This window comes from Protopterus annectens, chromosome 7.part0 (genome assembly GCF_019279795.1).
Source record: "Protopterus annectens isolate FY-2018-M chromosome 7.part0, PAN1.0, whole genome shotgun sequence".
Lineage (NCBI taxonomy): Eukaryota > Metazoa > Chordata > Ceratodontiformes > Protopteridae > Protopterus > Protopterus annectens.
The window spans coordinates 1,867,450,206-1,867,476,684 of record NC_056739.1 but is presented as its reverse complement, the minus strand read 5'-3'; the positions used below and the strand labels follow the sequence as shown (position 1 = coordinate 1,867,476,684).

General features: G+C 40.0%; 1 protein-coding gene across 1 annotated transcript in view; it reads left to right on the top strand.

Moving 5' to 3' along the window:
• Positions 1 to 26,479, top strand: part of LOC122806199 (adhesion G protein-coupled receptor E5-like) — a 236,086-nt gene that overhangs the window by 41,769 nt on the left and 167,838 nt on the right. The gene's annotated exons all lie outside the window — the stretch shown is intronic.

The window sequence follows — 26,479 nt, the reverse complement described above, 5'->3', positions numbered from 1 at the left end:
TAAAAGTGCTATAAAAAGCTAAGAATACTGAATCAGAGGATCCTGACAATATCATTAGATGCATCTTAAATAGCAAGAAACATGATTTAGTCACACCTCTAACAACACAGCTCAGTCTCAGCCTCCATACAGGTTTTGCACCAAGCGAAGACAGGTTTTGTATCAAGCAAATGAAAAACAGCTACAGTCATTCCCTTGCATAAGGGAGGACCTTCCATCGACCCAGATAATTACAGACCCAAAGTCTGACCAGCCTCATATACAAAGACATGGAAAGACTTTTCATGGGACTAATCAATCAGTACATAGTAAACTTCCAAACACTGGACCTTTCTCAGTTTGGATTCATCAAGGGCAGGTCATAATTACTCACCTGGCAGATTTTTTTGAAATGGTCCTCAAAGCAATGAATGAAGCCAAAACACACCACATACTTCAATTTGGCGAAATCTTATGACACAATTCCCCACTCAGGCATTGTAGAAAAACAGGTTTAAACTGTGAGCTTTGGCCAGCTAAGACCTGCATGCAATCAACTGAATGCATAAGTGAAGTTAAGTAAATTTTTATCTGTACTTTTTTCAAATAATACACTATTTAAATTAATTTGTTTGTGTTGCATTGAGCAATATCTAGCTGGAAGTTGTGACTCTGTTTTTTCAGTAGGTCCCCATCCACCCTCCCTGTTTTTGCTTTGGTGTTAATCTTGGTGGCTTTGAAACTGCCTGCCCCTCTTGTAAATTTGCACTCGGATACTCCTCCTGGGCCCATCTCATTTGCTCACTCAAAAAAATAAATAAATAAATAAATGTTATCTGCTTTTACTGTATTTGTGTTTCTTCCTACTTTATTTTGCTTTTGCGTCATCTTAAAAGTACTCAATTGTATTTATTACTGCTTGCTGTAACTCATTCTAAGCCTTTTAGTTTAAGCACTTGGGCTTCAGACCAGTTGTTTTACATTAAGAAGGTTTGTGGTCTGCACTGTAGTGGCAGAACAGGTAGCTTACATCCTTCTAAGTTGGGAACTGCTGATTGTGGGCTCAGTGTCTGTTATTCTAAAAGTGTATTCATTCTGGTTTAAGCACTTGGGCTTCAGGCCAGTTATTTTACATTAAGAGGGTCCGTGGTCTGCACTCTTATGGGAGGAGAGGCTGGATTCTGCCCTTCTGAGCTGGGAATTTCTGGTTAAAGGCTTATAGTGTCTGCATATTTGAACTGCTTCTTACTGAAATTGGTACACCTTGTTTGCTGTAGCATAGACTAGATCCAGGCCTGCTGAATCTAGCTTTGTATGTATAACTTGAGCACTAATCCAGGCATTCTTTAAAGTATTCAATTGTATTTATTACTGCTTGGTTGTAACTTGATTAAAGTGTAGCTATCATTCTAAGTCTTTTGGATTAAGCACTTGGGCTTCAGACCAGTTGTTTTACATTCGGAAGGTTTGTGGTCTGCACTGTGGTGGCAGGACAGGAAGCTTACATCCTTCTAAGTTGGGAACTGCTGACTGAGGGCTCAGTGTCTGTTATTCTAAAAGTGTATTAGTTCTGGTTTAAGCACTTGGGCTTCAGGCCAGTTATTTTACATTAAGAAGGTTCGTGGTCTGCACTCTTGTGGGAGGAGAGGCTGGACTCTGCCCTTCTGAGCTGGGAATTTCTGGTTAAAGGCTTATAGTGCCTGCATATTTGAACTGTTTCTTACTGAAATTGGTACACCTTGTTTGCTGTAGCATAGACTAGATCCAGGCCTGCTGAATCTAGCTTTGTTTGTATGCTTGTTGTTGTTTGCTTGTTATTTCCCTGAAATGCTAATTCCACCTAAAACGCAGCTTTTCAGCACTTCTGTGGATCCCTAGTGATATCTGCATTGCTTGCTGTACTTATTTCCTTGTTTCACTTGAAAGAAAGTTACTGTTTGTCATTTTTGCATTTACGTTACCTGTAACACATTGCATTGTTACCTGGCACTTGCTCACTAAAGCAATTATATAAGTCAGCACTAAAAAATTAAAAGCACTACACCCTCACAAACTCCCCTTGAGTACCTTGTTCCCCACTGGCCCTTTTCTTCAATTATAAAGGAATTCCCAATACTATTCTAGCATGTCCAAAGGTCAGTTGTCGATCTCCTCTCCGGTCCAGCTGGTGAATCTGGGAATATTGAGGCAATGTTACAACTGCCTCATGTACACAGACAACACTCTCCTCCTCCCAACAAATTCCAACACATGTGAGAGATGCAACCATATAGCTAAACTGGAGGCTAAGCTCTCTCAACTCAGTATTGGCATAAACAGTCAGGAGGAGAAGGAAACCACACTCACTACAATTCCAGTCTCACATAGACCTACCACGACAGCAAGCCAAACACATAAACACACAAAAACATACTCTGAGGCTCTAAATAAAAATCTGCCTAAGCAGCAGAGACCTCCAAAGCAGACACCCAAGCAGCCGCTACCCAAAAACAAAACATATGCAACACATAGCTCACAAAGCCAGTGTGCAAAACAGTCACATCCCTAAGGCTAAATAGCACACCTGATACACTTGTAATAGGTGACTCTATCGTCAGGCACACTGATGTCTCGCTCACCAGGCTGAACAAGGAGAAGGTCACGGTGAGCTGCCTGTTGGGCGCTAGGATCCGCCACATAACACAAGCACTCAGGTCACTCCAAGGCAAGTACAAATATGAATCAGTCATTGTCCATGCTGGTGTGAATGACCTGAGACATACCTCCCTGGACTACATGAAAAGAGACATAGAGGAGCTCTCTGAGCATGTAGCCCAGGCCAGGTATGACCCTGACCTTGAGTAGCATCTTACCCTCACCAAGAATGATGCCACAATATGAAGACAAGATGATCAATTTCAACAATTGGCTTAAGTATTGGTGTCATTCAAAGGGGATCCAATGCCTGTCAGCCTGGGATGACATGCTCGACAAGCCATGATGCTTCGCTAGGGACGGCTTGCACCTGTCACCCCTGGGCTTTCGGATATTGGCAAAGGATTTTGCTACCTCCATAGTGCCTTTTTCAAGCAAGGCTCAAAAGACAAACCCACCTCCATAGGTATCACAAGGGATAAGAAACTAAGAGTAATACTACTCAATGCCAGAAGTCTAAACCTCAAGATGCATGCACTCGAAACTCTCCTTAGCATGGAGAACATCGATATCTGTGCAGTAACAGAAACCTGGTTCAAGGCTCCCGAGAGCACTGCAGTACTACCAGGTTATACCTCATACCATGCTTTTCGGCCCCAAAACTTGGACCGAACCACAAAAGGAGGGGGAGTATCAATATTCGTCAAAGATATCCACACCTCCAGGTTGGTGGCACAGCACAAAGCATCAGAGACTATCCATGTGCAACTAACAGTGGGTAAAACTGCCTTCCAGTTTATAGCCTGCTACAGACCACCCTCCCAAACCCAGGAACCTCACTCGGCCTTCCTGAGAACACTGGAAAATATAAAGGTCTCTCCAAACACCATTATATTGGGCGACTTCAACTACCCAAACATAGACTGGAAGCATTACTCTAGCTCCAACACCCTAGCCTAAAGGTTCCTAGAATTTATAAACTCAAATGCTATGGAACAACTTGTTACAACTCCCACAAGAGAGGAAAACATACTAGACCTGATCATCACCAACATGGGGACTCTATGCTCCAGACCAGAAGTGTATCCTTCACTGGTAAGATCAGACCATAAATTAATCTCACTGGATATTCACATCCCAACCCCACCCCCTGCCAGAAAACCACAGTGAAAAACTTCTCTAAAGCAAATTTCACACTCCTCAAAACCGAGGTGGAATCCTTCAAAGCCCCCGGGCCTGTGGAAAATACGGCCCAGACCGCAGAATCCTTTGTAAACGCATTCTATGAACACCTTCAGGAATGCATGGATCATGCAATCCCAAATAAAACCAAGACCCAATCCTTCAAAGGCAGATGACCTGTCTGGTGGAACCCAGCCATAAACAAACTATACAGTAGAAGGAGGAAGCTACTACATGACAGAGCAAAATCCCAAAAAGGGAAGGCATCTCTGATCAGCATCAGCAAAAAACTATGGGCACTCATAAAATCGCCTACTGCCAGCTTAGGGAGAAAAATTGCATAGGACACTAAGGATAATCACAAGGCTTTCTTTAGTTATGTTAGGAACCTGGGTTGGAATTCCGAGATATGCTCAGAATTAGTTCAAAATGACACAAAATACTCCAAACCCACAGACATTGCCAACATCCTAGCTGACAGGTTCAGTGCAAACTTCTCCTCCCCCTTCCCACCAAAAGGGCAAATATCTATCCCAGCAGAGTGCTGCCCCCCTGACATCTCAGATGCTCAGGTAAGAGCCGCACTCTCCAACGCAAAAAAACACAGCATCAATGGTACCAGACGGTGTCCCGGGCTGCGTCCTACATGAACTCCAAGAAGAGCTAAACCCAAACATAAAACTTCTGTTTAATCTCAGCCTTACTACAGGATATGTACCCAAAGGGTGGCATCCAGCAACAGTGGTCCCTCTCCACAAAGGTGGTGTCTCAACGGATCCTGGAAACTATCACCCCATAAGCCTGACTAGCCTGGTCTGCAAGCTATGGAAAGGATCATCATGGACCTCATAATTAAAGATATTGGGGACCTACAGACACTGGATCCTACCCAGTTTGGCTTTGTTAAGGGCAGATCCTGCCTCTTAAACCTGGTCGATTTCTTTGAAACAGTCACCAAGGTCATTGACGAGGGGAAGGTGGTCCACACAGCCTACCTGGACCTCGCAAAAGCCTTCGATACAATACCCCACTTGGGCATTATAGATAAGCTCACCAGCTTAAATATAAACCCCTATGTCACTAGATGGGTTGCAAACTGGCTCAAGGACAGAACTCACATGGTTAGAATTGCTGGAGGCATGTCAGACTCCAAACCAGTTACAAGTGGCATCCCACAAGGCTCAGTCCTGGGACCTCTCTTGTTTGGTATATATTTCTCGGAGGTACAGGCCAACACAGAAATACTGTAGCTTACCAAGTTCGCAGATGACTGCAAACTGGGTGCCATAATCGACTCTCCAGCTGACACAAGCATCCTCCAAAAGGGCCTCATAGAAACAGACAGCTGGTGCCAGAGCCATGGCCTCAAGCTAAATGCCAAAAAGTGTATAGTCATCCCCTTTGGCAAAAACAAAGTGCCCACAAATTACCACATAGGTGGTAATCCATTAACTATGGAAGAAGTAATCAGGGACCTGGGGACCCAAGTTGATAGCAATCTCTCATTTGACAACCACATGGACAAAGTGGTTAGAAAAACATTTTATATAGCCCACCTAATCATGAAGGGATTCACATCTAGATCAGGGGAGGTCATCGTGCCTCTTTACTCATCCCTCATCAGGCCCATAATTGAGTACAATGCCCCTTTTGGGATGTACCTTACCAGACACCTGCAGCAACTGAAAAGACCCCAAAAGTACCTCACCAAGAGGAACAAAGGGCTCAAACAGAAGCCATATGCTGCCCGGTTAAAGAAACTCCAGCTCTACTCAGTGGCATATCACCTGCTCAGAGGCGATCTGTGCCTGACGTATAAAGCCATGTCCAACCCGGAATTAATGGATATGCTGCACCTCAGAAAATCCAAATCCCATTGAGCTATACGCTCAAGAGACTTGAACCTCAGCACTGAAATAAATAGGACATGCTGGAGGGACAGATTCATAACCCAGAGGCTCCCTTCACTCTGGAATAAAATCCCAGTCCAGCTTAGGCAGAGTCCCTCATTGACTCTCTTCAAGAGGAATCTTGATGAGTGAATGGGAGATCGTAGGTTTACCCCGGGTATCACTTCTGTGTCACTCTTTGACAGAGGCACAGTATACTAACCTTGAAAAAGGGCATAGCAAAATTAATTTAAAATGGGTGGCGAAAGCCAAACACACTCTGGCTAGGCTTATAAATGCCCTAGGGCAGATAGCCTAGTATGAACCTATGAACCTATGAACTAAATAAACTGGGAATAAATTTGTATGTCACCTACTGGATTGCCAACTGGCTCATGGATAGGATACAGATAATCAAACTAGTCACTAGTGGAGTCTCCCAGGGTTGTTTACTGGGACCTCATCTATTTGGTATCTACTTTTCTGAAATAAAAGCCAACACCAAAGGACTCTGTCTGAATATGTTTGCAGATGACTGCAAACTAAGAGCATTTATTGAATCCTCAGATGACTTAGCCATTCTGCAAGAAGGTTTGTCCCAAATAAATAACTGGTGCCAAAGTCAAGAACTGAAACTAAATGCCAAAAAATGCATTATTGTATACATTAGGAAGTCATCTACCACAGGGAACTACTACATTGACAATACACCCATAAGTGTTGACCTAGTTGTTTGGGAGTTGGGAACTTATATGTACAGTGGCCTAACTTTAGACCAACATGTGTCCATTGTTGTAAGAAAGCCCTTCTATACTGCACAGCTGATACATAAAGAGATTGTGTCTAGCTCTAAAGATATCATTACCTGCCTTTACTCAGCTCTAATTAAGTCAGTTATTGAATATAATACCCCTTTTGTATTTAGCACTCCATACACATTCAACAATTGGAATGCCATAGAGATACCTTACTAAAAGGATACAAGGCCTAAATAACACCTCCTACATGGGGTCCTGCAGACTGCTAACAGGTGATCTATGTCTGGGATATAGGACATCCTCTGACCCATTACTGATGGATTTATTCACATCAGGAAGTCAAATGGCATCAGACTTACTCAGTCCAGAGATCTAAACCTCATCTGCAACATCACTGGAATGGTTTGGAGACACAAGAATATCTTGCAGAGGATACCACGGCTCTGGAACAGACTCCTCATCCACATAAAACACAGTTAATATCTGTCCATATTTAAGTGAAGCTTAGATCTATGGATGGGAAACAGAAAATTGACTCCATTTCTGACTCCTGTACAACTAATGGACAGAAGCAGCTCCTACATGCTTTATCCCATACATGTGTTTCCTCAAATTATCTGTGGCATGATCCCGTTTATTCTCATTAGGGGTAATGTATAATTACTGACCATGGGATTAGTAATGCCATTCTATAACCAAATAAGATAGGTTATTTAGAACACAAAAAGGGAAATTGGCTAGTTTAAAATGGCCTACAAGGGCAGCTAGTACTTACCTATGAATCTATGAACCTATATGAACCTGCTACTCACATGGAATAAAGCTGCTCAGGGGATATAAAACTGAAGTCCTTTGGAGGAGAAGTACATATGAAAAATAGTTCACTCACCCATCATCTGGATAGGATGAAGTTCATATATAGCACTGTTTGTTTCTCTAAAGGCAGTAAAGTAACCACATCAGCAAGTCAGACTGAAGCGATATAATAATGCCAGCACATCTAGGTTATAGTTTCACATTCTCAGGGCTGACATACTTGTATTTATGTAGTCATATCACTGAACATTTCCTGCATAATAACTTCTTGATGACACAATGCATGGAACATTGCCACATTAACTATATTAATGCACAGTGCTACACCTGTTCACATAGGTGTGAGTTTGAAAAATATAGTTTCATTTGTCTCTTTCTTATAAATGCCCATATTGCACACTACCTGCTGAAATAACAAAAGCAGTAGGCATGCAAAGAACCTTGGGTATTGCTAGAATAACGGCACTCCAGTAGACAAGAGTCATGTTTCATGTACTTTTTCATTTTTAATCAGGACGGTTACATAATTTTATGAATACTGGTTCCAAAATGAACAGTAGCACAGCATTTTTCTGTGTTCTGCCATTTTTTACTTGTCCTGAATACACTGTGCACTATTTAATATGCCATAATCATGAAACAACACAGAAGTATTTCATGGGTCAGGACTCATGTATGGTACACTGATAAACTCAATAAATCATGGCATGCATTTGTACCTACTATCATGACATTTACTGATTACATTAAGATTATCATATATTGTTTTATAAAGATGAAGTATTCTGAATTATTCCATGGAAGTGTGTATGTTGTTCTCTGCTGCTTTGCATTATAGGAAATGTGTTGCTACACTGTTGTCAGGAATTTGATTATATTGCCACTGCCTTATATGTAAATTGAGTCACATAAGCAACATATTTGTTGATTCCTTGTTTCTCCATATTTCTTTCATACACATGTAGTCTTTCACTTCTGAAATGTACATTGTCAGTGGCGGCTGGTGACTTCAAATCAAAGGAGGGCTGCAGGAATGGGTGTGGCCAATTAGAAAGGTGTGGGGCTATGGTACAGTGGGATCAGTGCTGGCAATGCTTACCAATTTACATGAAATAAATGCTCAGTCACTATGGCACATGCTGAATACTCTACACTGCGCACATTTTTACATATATATACAGGTTGGTTTGAAGACTTACCTCTGCAGTATGCTGCAAACAGTACTTCGTACTCATTTTCTGCACCTGATGAGAAGCTGTGGTCTGGTATAGAACACATCTGGTCACATTGGGGTTCTGCACCCGAAGAGAAGCTGTGGTCTGGTCTGGAACACATCAGGTCATACTGGATTTCTTTTTTTACCCCCTTTTTCATACAGACTCAAAAGGGACAGTTTGAAGTTTCCCAAGCAAACACTATTCACATGACCCTGCCTGGTTCCAAATAAGTGCTTGTAGTATAGTACTAAATAAGATCCTCTATTGTGTTCCTCTGGGTATTTCTCAGGTTTGTTACTTATAAAGTCCATTTGTCTGTCTTTATTTTGTGCAAACAAATCAATAACTGTTTGGTTGAAGTTAGTTATACTCTGCGTTAACTCCTTTCCTATGGAAATAATAGCCAATGCATTCATTCTTTCTTGCCCCATTGTACTATGAAGAAACGTTTTAATTCTTTTCAATGTTGAGAAACACCTTTCTGCCTCAGCATTTGACATTGGTGTGGTGGCTATAATCAACAACACATTGTAAATCTCTGAAAACACACTGGTTAATGAGTTGTCCACCAAGAATTTTAACATCCGGACTGCACTGCCACTTGCTGCAAAGTCTTCATCGTGATACACTACTCCAAGTTCTGTTCTAAGTTGTCCCCTCAACAGGAATTGATAGTTGTCTATTGTTGCTGTAAATAGATTTTCTGGAAACTCTCTTATAGATGTTGAAAACTTTTCAGGCATTAGTAGTTGAGAAGCTTGAAGATGGCCAGATTGTTGAAATTGTGATGTTGCCTGGAACTTTATGACATCACACGCTTCCTTTGCAGAAATTGACAATGTCTCATGCAGTGATCGGGAAGCTGATGGTCCTCGTCTATATCGTGACAGGATGTTCTCTGTCTGTAGATACTGTTCTGCATTGCCACTGATACCTAATCTGACACCGTCAATTTCATTCAAAAATGTATGCACATCCTTTTCAACAGTCATTGCATCTGTGGTACGACACTGAAGTTGCCTGTAAAGAATGTCAACATGGGGCATTATACAATGGAAAATGGCAAGCCAAAATTTAAATTCACCATCTTCAACTGTTCGCAGTAGCTCATTTACTTCCTGTACAGTTGCTGCTGCAGATGTAGGACACTTGTACAAATAATGAAAACACTCCGACAGCTACTCCAACTTTTTGTACACTGCATTTACAGTACAGATGTTAAAATTCCACCATGTTCCTGACACTCTTGGCATGCGTCACGACACTATACTATCCAGAGCAGTTTGCCTTTGAAATTAATGAGAGAAAAAGACTAGAATTCCATCAAGTGTTAAAAAAATGTCCTTGCTTCAGTATTCTGTAGTGTGGTTCTTTGCATTACCAGATTAAGTTGGTGGACATAGCAGTGTACATAATAGGCATATTTAAACTCCTCTCTTATGATGGCCTGGACCTCATGCTGAACACCACTCATAACAGATGTACCATCATAACTCTGACAATCACTTTTTCATGCTGGTCTCCCACTACTTCCTTCAACTATTGTCTTATCACACCAGCAATATGCACTGCTGTCTGTCCAGGGGGTATAAAGTATCCCCAGAAATGTTCCAACACCTGTCCATTGACAATGTAACGGAACACAATGGCAATTTTCCACAGCCCATCAACATCAGTGGTTTCATCTGCAATTACTGCTACAAATTTTTCGTATGAATATCATTTATTATTTCTTCTCTGTATATTGGCAGCATGCAGTCCAGGAGTTCATTTTGAATGCTTGTTGATGTTCCTTTAAATACAGTTGAAGTTCTCATTTGTTCAGCCAACTTCTGATCACTCTTGTAGGTGAAGTCTATCAGTCTCCGGAACATTCCTGCACTCAGTGACTCTTCAGACTCATCATGGCCTCTTAAAGCAAATTCTTCTTCAGCACACAGCTTGATGCAATCTGTTATAAGTGATAGAATATGCCGGTTTTCTTCCACTTTCTTGTTGTGTCTTTCCACTGATAACTGGTATCCACTACTTAACTGAGACCTGATATCCACAGTTACCAACTTTGCTAGACTGGTTTGGTTGTCAAAATGTTTAGCAGACTGTCCGTGCTTTCTGGACTTTTCTTCCATTCTCTTCAGGTCATTTATATCATTTGATGCCCAGGCATCCTCTCTACCGAGCAATAAACATGGGAAGCAGTACAAGCTGTTTGTTTCCTCACAACCACAGATCCAGGTGTGTTTGTCGTACACTGAGCTGCTAAAGTTGCATGTGTATGTTCTTGACCAACTTGTACCTTGAGACTCCATCTTCAGATCAGGTGTGGGTCTTCCAGTCCTCTTGATTCTTAACTTTTCATCCAAAGTCAAGTCTCTAAAATTAATAGATTTCAGATAGGCCACTGTAACACTCTGCTCACTCATTCTGGTTATCATAGTTGTAACTCTGAAATGAAAATATTACAGAAATGAAGTGCTGCTGTTGTGTACATTTTAAAGTACAGCTTCAGAAAAAGCACTCATTTAATTGACAGTCTCCCAGAGCCATGACCTACCAACTATCTGGCTTGACCCTGCCAGGATTAAAAAAAAAAGACTATATTAATGCTTTTGTGATGCACACACTGTCACCGCTTACATTCTGTCTTAAGACTGGCTTTGCAGGACTAAAAATAAAACAGGGGCAGTCATTTCATTGCCCACCACTACAGTTTCTGCTTTGATCCTTCCAGCATTAAAATACATCTGCTGCACAGAGACAATAGTCACAGCCTGTATGCATATAGCTTATTCCCTCAGACATATTCGTTTTGCAAAGCCAGAATTACAACAGTAAATGGCCAATTATTTCATTCTCTTACCGAAAGTACCTGGCTTGAACTTCTGAAATCAGAAAGCAAAACAGTAATGTAACTGCATCTTTCACATAAAGATTATCCAGAGGTTAGCACTTGTACTCAATCCATCTCACTCCATCCAAATGCATAGCAGTCCTATAACAGTAAGTAGTAGGGCCACTCATTTCATTTCATTTGCAAACAGCTCCCCAACTTAGTTCTGCAAAGCCATAAGTACACCAAAGCTACAGTGCCAAACATTTCATCCACAAACAGCCATCATATCAATTGCCAACCTAAAATATCTGCTGACCCTGCCTGGATTAAAATGAAAATATTAAACCAAAAACCTTAAGCAACTCTAACTTAGAGTACCAGTCCCGGACCAATAAAATAACATAAATGATATTCCAGGTATTCCATTTTACATGCACTGATTCTGATGTACCGCATATACTGATTTAACAACACAACCCCCAGGATTCAGCAAGCAGCTGTGCAGGAATAAGTTATTCCTGCTTGGCAGAGATTGTTCCTGTGCAGCATGGGATCGGGGCATGCATATTTATGAAGGCGCACTGCTGTGTTGTAAAACAGACACGGTTCTGTGTGTGAGTGCAGGGGGTGTGTCTGAGAGCAGAGCTCTCACAATACACATGCCCCCTGCACTCCAGAATTGCCATTTGGCAATTTCAAATGAGCGAGAACACTTGTAACACCCCCAACCCATCAGGGTAAGAAATCTGGACAAAGCCATAAGGGACAATAGTCCCTACCAAGCCATACAATTGATTGAATAACAGGTTTTGCATAAGCACATAGTACACACCTCCCAACCCATCAGAGTAAGGAATCTGGACAAAACCATAAAAGCAGAAAGTTGATAGAATAACAGGTTTAGCATTAGCATGGATATTTAGAAAGGGTAGACATAAAAAAACACAACAGATAATTTTTTTTTTAATAACTGTGATAAAGTTTAATCATAGCTGTGTGGGTGTGCTCGTCACTTAGCTATGCTTAGTCCAGCTTAAACAGCACCAGAAGTTAAATAGCAACAGACATCCAACTTAAATGCTGCTGCAGTAGTGTAGTGGTTAGTGTGTACAACTTACAAGCAGCCATTCCTAGTTCGATCCCCAGTGTGACTATTTGGATTTTACATGTGAAATCAGTACATAAACATTTTATTTATAATTAGCTATGAAATAACATATATTTGTTAACCAGAGTATTGTAGTAGGTCCAGATGTGAGGTGTCAGTGAAATAAAGTTGTGAAACCCCCATATAAACACAAATGCCCCATACAGTATAGTTACACAGGAATAAATGTAATGAAAGCACATTGGGGGATGTCAGGGACAGTAAACAGATTTATAATATGTAATGAATGATGAATCAATCCCATACAGGAGATAGTGTATAAAATATAAAAAAACAATGCTAAGCATTGCACAACTCTGCTTACCAGGTGTAAGCATTGTGCAAATATGACTGCTAAGCACTGAGTAGCCCAGTTAAGTGGATTTGCTCATTAGTAAGCAATTCTGAACCTGCCCCTTTAAACACTACCAACCTTAGCTAAGCAGGTTTGCCCATAGCTTAGCTTAGCTCAGAATATACAAAACCATCCAATCACAGAAAAGGGTGGGAAATCAGCCATATTTAGAGCCCACAGGTGGGAATATAGTTCATAACTGGTTGCAGCTTCCCACTGTAGGCAGTAAGGCAGGAGTTGGAGAGTGCATGCGCTTCCGGGCACAGCACTGGGGCATACAGGAGTCCAAGGACATGGTAAGACTCCTGGTAATGAACCATGATGATAGACTGCTGCAGGGCCAGTACCAGGGTTCCCAGTATAAAGCAGAAGCCTGAGACCATCTCACCTGTGATTTCACCAGTGCCACTGGTATCCCTCAGACTGGTGAGCAGGTCCAGCACCACTATGCCGACTTGAAGTGGAGAAAGAGGGAGATCTTGGACCAGTGGGTCCAAGAAGAAAGGCAGAGGGATGATGCCCCGGCACTGTGTAAGTACAAAGTTACAAAGACATGCATCTGGAGCATTTCTCCTCGGCTTATGCTGAAAATTGGCTCGTTCCAAGTTGGACTTTCCCGGTTAACAAATGTAAATTAAAATAAATAAATAAATAAAATAAATAAAAGTATTCATATCAAAAACTGTTTACTAAAGTCCAGCCTGTGTATGTGATGGATATGTATGCCTAAATATTTCTTTATTCCCTTTACAGCTGCAGATGAGTGGGTTGTGAATCAAGAAGCCTATGCTAGCAGGTTGCAAAGGCTGTGTCATGAGGCTGGTGAGTAACACTCCTGCTTGTAGTAGTCATACCGAATAAATATAAAGTATTAGAAAGTCACCTGGCATTATAAAAACTGTGTATGAGTTGTACTGGATAACCAGATAATATGACAGTAATAGTCCCATATAGGTTATATTTCAATAAAACCGTAACTGCCTGCCAATAAAGTTATAAATCCTGCACTGGTTGTGTTTACTTTGGTATTGCATGGCATTTAGTGTTGCAGTCTCTGAAAAGTAATGTTGTGTTAACCATTGTTACCCACGTTGTGCTACATAAAAAATATGTCTAGTAATGTCTGTATAAGACGGTTGTAAGTACAATATATGATTGTACAAACAAAAGAGATTTAGACATAAAACACTGAAGGAACAAATAGCAGTTTCTAAATAGCTCACTGTGATAACACCCAAATTGTTGTATTTTTAGCATGCACAGCCATGATTCGAATCCTGGGAGTGGTAGTAGTAAGCTGTATGCATAATCATACCTTTCAGCTGTACAGATTTTTGCACAATGTTCAGATAATTGGCTCATATATTAAGCCTGTTCCTCTGTCTCCATGGGAAAATCACTGGAATGATCCCAGAATTGGAGTCACTAAATAATGACATGCATTTGATTTTTAGACCTCAAATCCTTCAGAAAATGTATATTAAAACAAATCCTGTTCTCTAGAAACTCTCCAAGTTTATAACAGCAATATTCAAAAATATGCCCCTATTTGTACCCCCATGTTGTCAAACTTTGTCTAGAGTGTGTTCGTTAAGAGATTGAGAGGTATGTGCATTATGTTAACTAGGAATCTGGGAATATGTGCAGAAACAGTATGGTAGTGTTAAAAACATTCCCCCAACAGGTCTTTCAGATATGAAAACTGTAACTGCCTGGCAATAAAGTTTTAAATCCTGGACTGGTAGTCTTTATACTGGCATTGTATGGTCTGACATGAAGCATTCACCAACATCTAATATCAGAATAGTACTGTTGTGTATACCACTTTTCTCACACTGTGCTACATAAATATATGTGTAGGAATGTCTGTATAAGACTGTTGTAACTACAATGTATGATTGTACAAACAAGAGAGACTTAGATATAAAACACTAAAGGCACATATAGCAGTTCCTAAAGAGCTCACTGTTATGAATCAGAAATTGTTGTATTTTTAGCACACGCAGCCATGGTTTGAATCCTGGGAGTGGTAGTAAGTGGTATGTATAAATCATACCTCTGAACTGTACATATTTTCCCAGAATGCCCAGATATTTGGCTCATATTTTTGGCATGTTCTTCTTTTTTCCTGGGTAATCAGTGGGATGATCTCAGGATTATAGTCACAGAATAATGACATACATTTGAGTGTCAGACTTAAAATCCTTCAGAAAATGTATATTAAAACAAATCCTGCTACTCTAGCAAATGTCTAAAAGGTTATTAGAGCAATATTCAAAATATATCCCTGTTTGTACCCCCATGTTGTCAAGCTTTGTCAAGATGTTGTGCATTAAGAAATTGAGAGGTATGTGCATAATTACAACTAGGAATCTGGGAATATGTGTAGAAACAGTTGGGTAGTGTTAACAAACATTCCCTCCATAGGTGTACCAGGTAAGACAAGTAGAATTTAGCTATAAGCCAGTTGAAGTATACACTGTGTACAAACATATCACTGCCCAAACTAAGGCCATAGAGGATTGTAATAATATTTGTAGAGCAATGATCATTAAATTTGTGAGTACTGCAAGGGTATATAACTTGTTAATTGACATTTCTTTCCCCCCACCATATCTGCAACAATAATCTAAACACACAAATCAGTGGGTATGTTTACACTAAGCCTACTGTTGGGACATACGTCCTATTGTTCAATAAATATTTAAATGTGTTTCTATTAATGTTCCATGTTGAAATACTATCATTGGTGGCCTGTTGCTATCAATGTAACCTGCATGCTGTTGTAATGGCCACTGTGGTTCCATATATGCATGTGCTTTGTTTGCTATGCAACTGTTCCAAATCTGGTGTTTTGGGTTAATGGGAATATCTATGGATGTTATTATAACTAATTCTGGATTGTGTTGACTATTACTAACCCACATATGTTCTAAAAATGCAACACCATAGCACGTTTGGGAACGCCGGTCCCAGCGGACCCACCTCTCCCACCTCATCTGGCCATGGCACTGGGCCCCAGCACATCTGGGACCCACCATGGGACCTCCTCATCTGCTGGTCCTGCACCACCTTCAGGTGGATCCACCTCAGGGGATGGGGCTCATCCCCCACTGGTAGTGGGTGCGGACAGGATCCTGACACCATACCTCTCAACCTGGAAACATCAAAAATCTGGACAAGGCCCATGAAAAATAGGTACAAATCTGTATGTTGATTAACATAAAATTTGCATACATAATTATGTAACCCCGCCCACTGCAATTGAATTGTGGGATACCAACTTTCAAACACAAACTGAAGAACAGACAACCAAACTATGGCACCAAAGTCCCCGTGCAGCCATTACAATGTCCCATTACCTGTCTATTTTGCCCCATTTACCATAAACACTAATGTGTGCATAGTTCAAACAATGGGAAACAGCTTTGTTGATAATACATGCTCTCTTGTTTTGTTCAGCTGTGCATATGAAATAGGAAGTCCCAGCTGCAAACTCTGATAGTCCATGCTTTTATTGCTGACTATATCTGTGTGCCATTATTAGTGCAGTCTTAAACTGTTGGCCGTCAGACTCTGAAACCTGAATGTTCCTTATATTTCCTTAAAAATGAGCTTCTCTTTTTTGACATATTTCCTCCTACAAAACAAAATACTCATGTAATATACATACAGATATATATATATATATATATATATATATATATATATATATATATATATACACATATACATATATTATGACTTCCTGAACCATTTGAAGCTGTATAGGTGTACCCGTTCTTCTCCTTTCATCATCATGTATTACAGGTAGCTGCAGTAGCCTTAGAAAGTATTAATTTTCACGAAAAACAGGGTTTTCTAGTGTCTGCAGGCACTTACCTAAAACAATTGACAAGCAAGCTCATTTAGAGTATCACTGTGAGCATATTGTATGCTGGCAATAGATTTTTGTTTTTTTCTCCTTTCTCCCAGTCTATATACTAACACCATAGCAGAGGAAGTACATTTGGCCCAATGGAAAGTTTTAGCTCTCTCAGAATTTTCCTGAAAAGAGTTAACTTGCATACCCTTACATTTTTGTTTCAGAATTTTAATTTGTCCTAATAAATTCCCATCCATAGCCTTTGTTTGTTTGCAAGTAAGTGTAGCTGCATTAACTGTGCCCCATAAACTTTAATTTTCCTTTCAGTAAATTTTTTTTTGTCTCCTAATTAAATTCCCTATATATTTTATGTAATGTATAAATAATTCCAACTTTGTAAAAATGGTGTTCAATCATACTTTATGTTACCTCCAAAATACTTTTGTAGCCTCCCTTAACTTGTCTGTGATATCCTTTCTTGTCAAACGAATATGGTCCAGTATCCTGCAAGGGGGGGGGGGAATCAAACCCATGTCCTTAGTTTCCAGCATTACATATCTATGATCAGAAAGAGCAGGAGTCACATAGGTCTGTACCACTCTCCTTTTAGACAAGTCTGTCTCATGGCAGCTACCCAGCTATTCCATTGTTTACTTAAATTACCAGAATTATGCTTCTTTCATTTTGCCTCCTGGAGAAAAACTACATGTGCATTTTCTTGTTTAAAAATTCTTTTGCTAGCAACCGATTTGTGCCCTGAATTCAGTCCTCCCACGTTGCATGGCATGCATCTAAATCCAGTAGGTGCCACACTACCATTTTTCCCCATATATAAACTGTAGGATTAATAATTTATTTGTACCATTAGCAATGCTCATAATGTGTAAGGTATTGCTGCTGCTGCATTTAAAGTAGGCTCAGAAAGAGGTTGAGGATACCTCAACATTCAAACTCATCATGCATCTAGGATAATATGCCCTGCAATATTGTACATGTATAACCTTTGAAATGGTAAATAGCACACATACCTTAACCTTGTTGGAAGTGTAAATATTCACATAGACCATGACCCATCAGATAATCGAGACTTAAGCTTAATGTTCTTTGTACAGCCTTATTGAAGACAGCCTGTCACATTAATCATCACTGCCCTCCTGATGAAATTCTTGCTCATGACCCCCTCATCCATTCAGAGTCCATTTGGAGTAATTCAGAAAGTGTAAACATTTATACTATGCTGTAGCTGTTACATCCCTGAATGAAAGGCATCAGACGATGATCTGAGGAATAAGATCTCCATGCATATCCATAAAATGGCATGCTTACAAAAAACATGTAACACTGTGCTAACAAAGAAAACAAAACACACACACACCCACACACACACACACACACACACACACACACACACACACACACACACACACACACACACACACACACACACACACACACTTCACAGAATAATATTCGGTTTCCTACCAGAATCATATGCTGCTGCTCACAAGTGCAGAAAGAGCCAAAGAATCCAAAGTTAAAAAAATAACCCACTAGCAGAATCCAAAGCTAAAACAAAATAACCCACTCGCACTCACAGATTAGGAGAATCCAAAGCTAAAAAGAGAATCCAAGCTCAGATTCCAAAGCTAAAATGTGACCCATTTGCACTCGCAGATCAGAATCCAAGCTAAACGTTTGAATAACCTGCTCACACTCGCAGATCACTGGGAACAAATGCCAGCCAGAAATGTGCATTTGGAGCCCTTGAGCTCAATTCCGACAGGCTGGTAGCCCTGATGGGGCTGACGTCATTGCGCACGTGATGACATCAGCTCAAAATAAAAAAACGAGGAAAAATTAAAAATAAAATAAAAGCTAAAGCTGGGAAAAAGTTGGAAATAGAGCGGTGCCACTCAGGAATCTTGGCACCCCAGTATTTGGACCCCAAAACTCAGTAAAAAACGAGTTATTTGGTACAGTTGGGAGGTATGCCTGTCACACAAAATCAGGTCCAGGGTCTGGTGCGTAGGGAGCCCCCAGAGAATTGGGAGATCTGCTATGCCAGATTGAGGGCCATGAGGTGCAATTGGAGGGTCAGCCTGCCCCTCCTGCTCAGCCCCCAGCATAGCCACCTTTGGGGCCATGAAGTTGCAGTGGTGACTGTCCATGGGTGGGGACCTCAGTCCCACTGTTACTTGGGACCTCATGGGATTATAATTTCCAAATACCACTCCTCATCCAAGGTGTTTACCCCCCCACATGTGCCATACACCACCCCTGTATGCTGTCTTGTCTGTCTTGTCTGTCTTCTGACCCACCCTACCTTCCCAAATATACCTACTATCCTTCCCCAACATCCCACACTCTCACCTTAAATAAAGGGGCAGTCTGTTCCCAAAAAGAAAATTTACCCCATACATAACTGTCCATATCGCACACATGTCCACTGGACACATGTAATCCAGTCTAGTTGACTACACAACACATTATTGTTGTCCTCACCCCTCTCTCAAGGTTTTGAGTGTCCAAATATACTTCCTAATTCAGTATTTATGCACAGCTGTTGCTGTAGAAGAAGTGGACAGCTATGGACTTTTCCTAAACCTGTCCTGCACATCCCTAGCTACTTTTCCTATTGTCTTTCTCTCTTTGTGCCCCCTTTTATACAACTTTCCTATCATCCCTTTTTCTTTTTTTTTTAATGAAATTAGTGCGGTGGTAACCAAGGGTAAGCACTTTTAAGCAGTAGTAAGCGGCATTAAGCCGGTTGGCATGGTGGTAAGCAATGCCTACACAAATTAAGCAAGTTTCCAGCTGTCTGTAAACATATTTAAGCAGACGTTAGCATTGCTTACCTCCATGCAAACCCGCACAAACTCACTTACAACTGTTTAAAAGTGCCTTAATCACTCTGTATCCAACAGCCCTTGTTCTACCCAGCAACAAAATAACCAGCCCTCGCCAACCCAGGACACAGCACACCATAGCCACAACAATTTACCACTAAGCCATCTGAGCTGCAGAGATAGCTCATGTTTTCTCAAACATATCATGCAGCCCAGTCATTCAACAGTAGGGAGAATGTATATATATATATATATATATATATATATATATATATATATATGTGTGTGTGTAAATGGGGGTGAAGGGGCCCAAAATAGGGATCTCTTGTAATTATTGCCTCGATCCCTTCCTCCACAGCTGAACTGTTTTGGATTGAAACAAAATAACCAGCACTTTCAAGTCTTGAACCAGGACCTTGCACAACATAGCCAGAAGAACTTAACAGTAAGCCATCTCAGCTGAAAGATGTTGGGATGATTTCTCTAAAATATGCAGAACAGTCAGTCTACCATAGGGAATGTACAATGTGAGAGAAGTAAACATTCTAATGATACACACACACACACACACACATATATACATATGCATATATATATATATGTATGTATATATATCTATCTATCTATATATATATATATATATATATATATATATATATATATATATATATATGTATAGGTCCACTATGTAATCCTGAAATACTGAAATCCCGAATTGCAGTATTTCAAAATAACATAGCCAAAAACTCAAAGTTCCGAAACCGGCAGAAGCGTGAAATTCAAAATTCCGAAGCACATCGATGCTGAATTTCCGCTTCTGCTGGTGCGGTGTGTGGATGGATGGGTGGAAGGTCACATAAATATGTATGTTAATTGTGTTGGTTATGGGCTTTAGTGTGTAAGTGTGTGTTGTGACTGTGATGTGTGTGTGTGAGGGACTGTAAAATGTGTGGGTGTGAGATTCATTTGTGTATATGTTTGTGCGATCTTGGAGTTAGAATATATAAGTAGGGGGGTTTGGGGGGGTCACAGCCCCCCTCATGGGGGGTGCAGGGGGGCTTGCCCTCCTGCTTATCTGTAGTGTAGTATTATTTATTTGATTGTGGGGGGTTGTATGTATGTGTGTGCTGTATGTGTAGAGTACGTTCGCGATTTTAAATTTTGCAATCATGCGGTTCCAGAAATATGTGTTGTAGTTGGGTTTTCAGCTGTTCAGCTATGTAATTTCGAAATACTAAAATTCGGGATTTCAGTATTTCAGGATTACATAGTGGACCCATATGTATGTATGTATGTATGTATATATATATATATATATATATATATATATATATATATATATGTATATATATATATATGTATATGTATATACACATACATATATAAATATATAAATACTTATAGATATATATAAACAGAGTATATATAAAGGGTGCACAGCATATCAAACAGCCATTATTCCTACAGGTGCCACCTTTTCAAATGGCCAGTGTCTGATTCTTTCCTACAAATGAGAATTATTGCATGAAACTTATACCCACACACAATGCAAAGGACATCGCAACACACACAGTTTGCATACATAGAAATGTTTATTTGTGTACTATTTCAGTTTATGCTATTTCTCACAGCATTTAGGTGTTTGAAATACATAGTAACTGATTAATGCAACTCTCAAAGAAAACATATAATACAGTAATCTGCAAAACATAATATATGCTGCTGTCTAGGCTAAAGCCTTCAAGTAGTTCAACAGTAGAAAACGCACTTGCCTTGAAGATAAGAATAAATCAACACAATGACAGCTGAAGTTCAATAGCCTCAATTTACACTCTGTACTCAACCCCTAGCTGGAAAAGTATCAGTTGTCACAATGAAAATGTATCTGTTACGTAACAATGCTTAACTTAAAACATCAGTATCACACTGGCAAACAGAACTGTGTATAAGACAGTAAGCTCTAGCCCACCACTGTTCCCATGGTGAAACGTATGAAAATGTACAACCATATATCTTAATGTTTTTTAATACTGATATCCCTCACATGTTGCAACAGCCTAGGTTAAAAACATTTTCTACCCCTCCCCCATAAAATATCTTACAAGCCCATATAACAGTGTTCTCCATACACTGACCTCCAGACTGCACAGGGTCAGACATGTTTTGTCCAGCTGTAGGCCTCATATATATGGACCCTACCCCACAATTTGTGTGGGAGTGTAAAACATCTGGACAAAGCCTGGTATATAAGTAGAGGACAGAGGCTAAAACACAGGGCCATATTTCAGACATTGCTGTTAGACACTGTGAAAGTTGCTGGTGTTACAGGACTGGTTGCAACATACCCTTATTCAGGAATATGAAGGCAGAATACAGGACTGGTTGCAGCATACCATTCCTTATTCAGGAATATGAAGTCAGAAACACAAATGCATGTTGTCATGTACTGATAGCAATCAATGGAGAGAATGCCACTGATATGTCAGGGGCTAGACCTGTGTGGGGAACAGACAAAACATAGCCAATCCTCTGGCCATCATGTGGATAGGCCCACAGTTGAGAGCTATGCAGACAGACTGCATTCCATGCAAAACTAGCATGTACACACCTGTAAAACTAGCAGCATTCAATGCATATGACAGCAATACTCACACACTGTTCCTAGGTCTGGGACCTTATTCAAACATGTACTTGGCCTGTGTCCACAAGTCCTGCTGTAAGAAGTATTTCTACCTGCTGTCTGTAACACTGCTGCCCACACACAGCAAGGATGTTTTCCATACAGGAAAGGTAAAAAGACAACGCCCACATGATGCAGTCATTAATAGTAGTGGGTTGCTATGACATTGGCTATTGGAAGAACTACACAGCTGCCTGCACGCAATTAGCAAGTGGGGAACACCAACTGTAGCAGAGGCCATCATCTGGTCATGAGCATCACCTTCAAAAGCCAAGCTGCAACCTGTTCAAACCAGCTCGATCCCTGTAGTGTAGACAGAATGAGAGAAAGAGAGAAAAACACCAAAAACAGAAATAATAGTAAAAACAAAAATAATACTAAAAACAAACAAACAAACAAGGGAGACATCCTGAAGTGCAGCATAGAAAAGAGCATACTAATAAAACAGGTATGTGAAACATGTCATCATGTAATTGAATGTAGTACTTGGTCTGTAATAATGGGACAGATGATTTTGAGAGCTTGATATGTGCCATCAAGACTTGCTGTAATAATGTCCTGCTGAACAACTGCCATAGACATAGCATCTGGCCCTGTGGGCAGTAGGTCATACCTGTCAACTGTCCAGATATGCACAGAATGTCAAGATTTAAGCCATCATAGTGTTTGTCTGTTCCTCAAAACATCTGTATTAGTCTGGCAAATAGCTAAAGTTGGATGTAATGTAGTCATGACAGACACATGAGTTTCAGACCCCCACCACCTTCAGAACAATCATGGTAATGTGAAATGTATCATGCACCAACTTCATAGGTTTGTAATAGGCATATCTGTGATCTGTTCCTATATACCCCCCCAATGTTAGGCTTTGTCCACATGTGATCCTTTACTTTGTTGCAAGGCAGAACAGTTCAGCTGTGGAGGAAGGGATAATGTTAATAATTAAAAGACGTCCCCATTTTGGGCCCCTCCACCACCATTTACAGTGCCTTTGGTCAGATGTTCTGCAGTGAGAGGTTCAGTGTGTGGATCTGATTTCAGAATGCACTCCATAGGTTCATAGGTGTGTACTAGGCTAATGGCCCTGGAGCCTTTACAAGCCTAGCCCATAGGATTCCCCTGGCATCATGATACCCGACTTTAGTTCCTAGTGCCTCTGTTGAGTGGAGCCACTGGAGTAATCCCCTAGGTGAACTTTTCTATTTCCCATCCACTCATCAAGATTTCTCTTGAAGAGGGCCAGTGAGGTGCTCTGCTTGACATGCATGCAACTTATATTGTATAACATGGCCAGTGTCTGTGTTAGGGACATGTACCCAAACATGTTTTGTTGACTGTGGTAGTCTGTTTGAGGTATCCATGGCATGTGGTGCATACAAAGTGGGGTTTCCTAGCTGTGGCATTCATTAGACAGCTGGGAAAACATGTAAGTGTCAGTCAATCAGAGATTGCCTGTAAGCAGCCAAGATGAATACCTTGACATCTGCACATCTGTACAGAGGACAGACAGAAAGTAGCTAGCCAACAGGTCATGCATTAAGATGAGTATTCTGACAGATAGACGTCTGAAACTGATAGGTATGCCATTACTACATGACAGCAGTCCTCAATGACATGTCCTAAAACATAGTAGTCTACAGTTAATGTCAACATATCAAATCAATATCCAATAGGAGATGCTTAAAAACATTCAGGTCAAATACGAAGAACACGATAGTTGATACAAAGAGTCCAGCCTTGCATGCAGGAGACTATGGTTCCAGTACTACAATCTGCAATCTACTCTTACTTGGAAAAGCACTATTAAAAGTTATAATGTAATGATACAATACATGCATGTGCGACTGCATATAACCTGGGATACTACCCAAGAATGAAGCACATACAAAGAGAAAAGATTGTGGCACTACCCATGTATACTCGGGTGTTCCATACAGCATACTCACACTCCTTGCTACTGTAATGACAGCACATAAAAGCATGTTGTGTACATGGAATTAAATACATTAATTAAAGATGTCATTACTCTGCCATTTCATCAGACGTGAATGTCATCAATGATTACCAGGGCTGAGCTATACTTAGCATGTGTAAGCATTACTTACATGTAAATGCTAATCAGATTTGCGCACTGGTAAGTGAAGCCTACATGGTGTAAGCGCCTATACGTTTAACCATACATTATCAGCGCTTACCGTCATGCAACCCCACTCAAACCTGCTTAAAACTGCTCAAAACTGCCATAACCACTCTGTCTCTAACAGTCTTTGTTCGGCTTAGCAACAAAATAAACAGCCCTTGCAGGACTTGAATCCAGGACACTGTACATTAGAGTCACAGCAGTTAACCAATAAGCCATTTGAGCTTTGAAATTGTCTGTTGTTTCTCAAATATATAATTCAGTACACATACTGAATCATAGTAAAAAACTGCTCTGACTACTACAATTGCTTAGTACTTGTAAGTGAAACAGGTGTTGAATCAGTCATGTTCTTATATGTAAATATACGCATATCAGATTAATATGGTGGGATACATCTGAGAAGGTATACACAACGCTTCTGTTTACACATAAAAGGATATATATATGTAAATATATATATATATATATATATATATATATATATATATATATATATGTTTATACATATTATATATATATATATATATATATATATATATATATATATATACACACATATGGATTCACTATGTAATCCTGAAATACTGAAATCCCGAATTTCAGTATTTCGAAATTACATAACTGAAACCTGCAAATCCCGAACACCTCACAACTGCGAAATTCAAAATCCCGACAGGACACTACACATGCAGCACACACAGACACATACACACAAATTCCACCCAACTCAAATATAAAATCCTATACTACAGCTGCACCCCCACATCCCCCTATTTATATATACTAACTCCGAGATTGCACAGACACACAAAGGTAACTCACACCCACACATTTTACACTCCCTCACACACATCACAGTCACAACACACACTGACATGCACTAAAGCCCCTAACCAACACACATACACATACATACCCAAACTAACACGTTACCATTCACACACCACAACACAAAAAGTACTACCTCCAAGATCGCACGGTCAGACACACAAAACTAACTCACAACCACACATTTTACAGTCCCTCACACACATACATCACAATCACAACAGACACTAACATACACTAAAGCCCCTAACCAACACACATACACACATATACATACCCAAACTAACACCTTACCATTCACACACCAGAACACCAGAAGCACTAATTCAAAATCTCCATACTTCGGGATTTTGAATTTTGCGCTTCTAGTGTTTTGGAATTATATGGCTTTGCTATTATAATTTCGAAATACTGACATTCAAGATGTCAGTATTTTCAAATTATATAGGGAACCCATACATATATTTATATATATATATATATATATATGTATATATATATATATATATATATATATATATATATATATATATATATATATATATATATATATATATATATATATATATATATATATAGATATATATATATATATATATATATATATATATATATATATATATATATATATATAGATATATATATACATATATATATATATATATATATATATATATATATATATATATATGGGTCTACTACACTAAACTGACAGTACACAACACCGACAACCACAACACTGACACCACAAGAATGAAACCGCAAAAACATGAAAGTTCACATGGCTGACAAACCACAATCCTGACAGTTAACAAAGCAAAAAGTTTGCTGTTCCACACAACACACACATAACACAAGCACACTAACAACCTAACAACCTACACTACACCTTACACATAACTATCTATGCAGTAACCTTAACCCAAACCCTAACCCAAAGGTCCGTCACTATCACACACTTACCTTACATGCACCCTAACCCTAACTCACTTAATCCTCCCATAACCCTCAAGTCCTTCACTATCGCACACTTACCTTACCCGCACCCTAACCCTAAGTGCCTCACTATCGCACACTTACCTTACACACACCCTAAACCTAAATCCTTCACCATCGCACACACACCTTACCTGCACCCTAAACCTAAATTCCTCACTATCGCACACTTACCTTACCCGCACCCTAACCCTAAGTCCCTCACTATCGCACACTCACCTTACCCGCTCCCTAACCCTAAATCCCTCACTATCGCACACTTACCGAGTCGTACTCACACATTTCCCATGCCAGCGTTTTCGCTGTCGGGA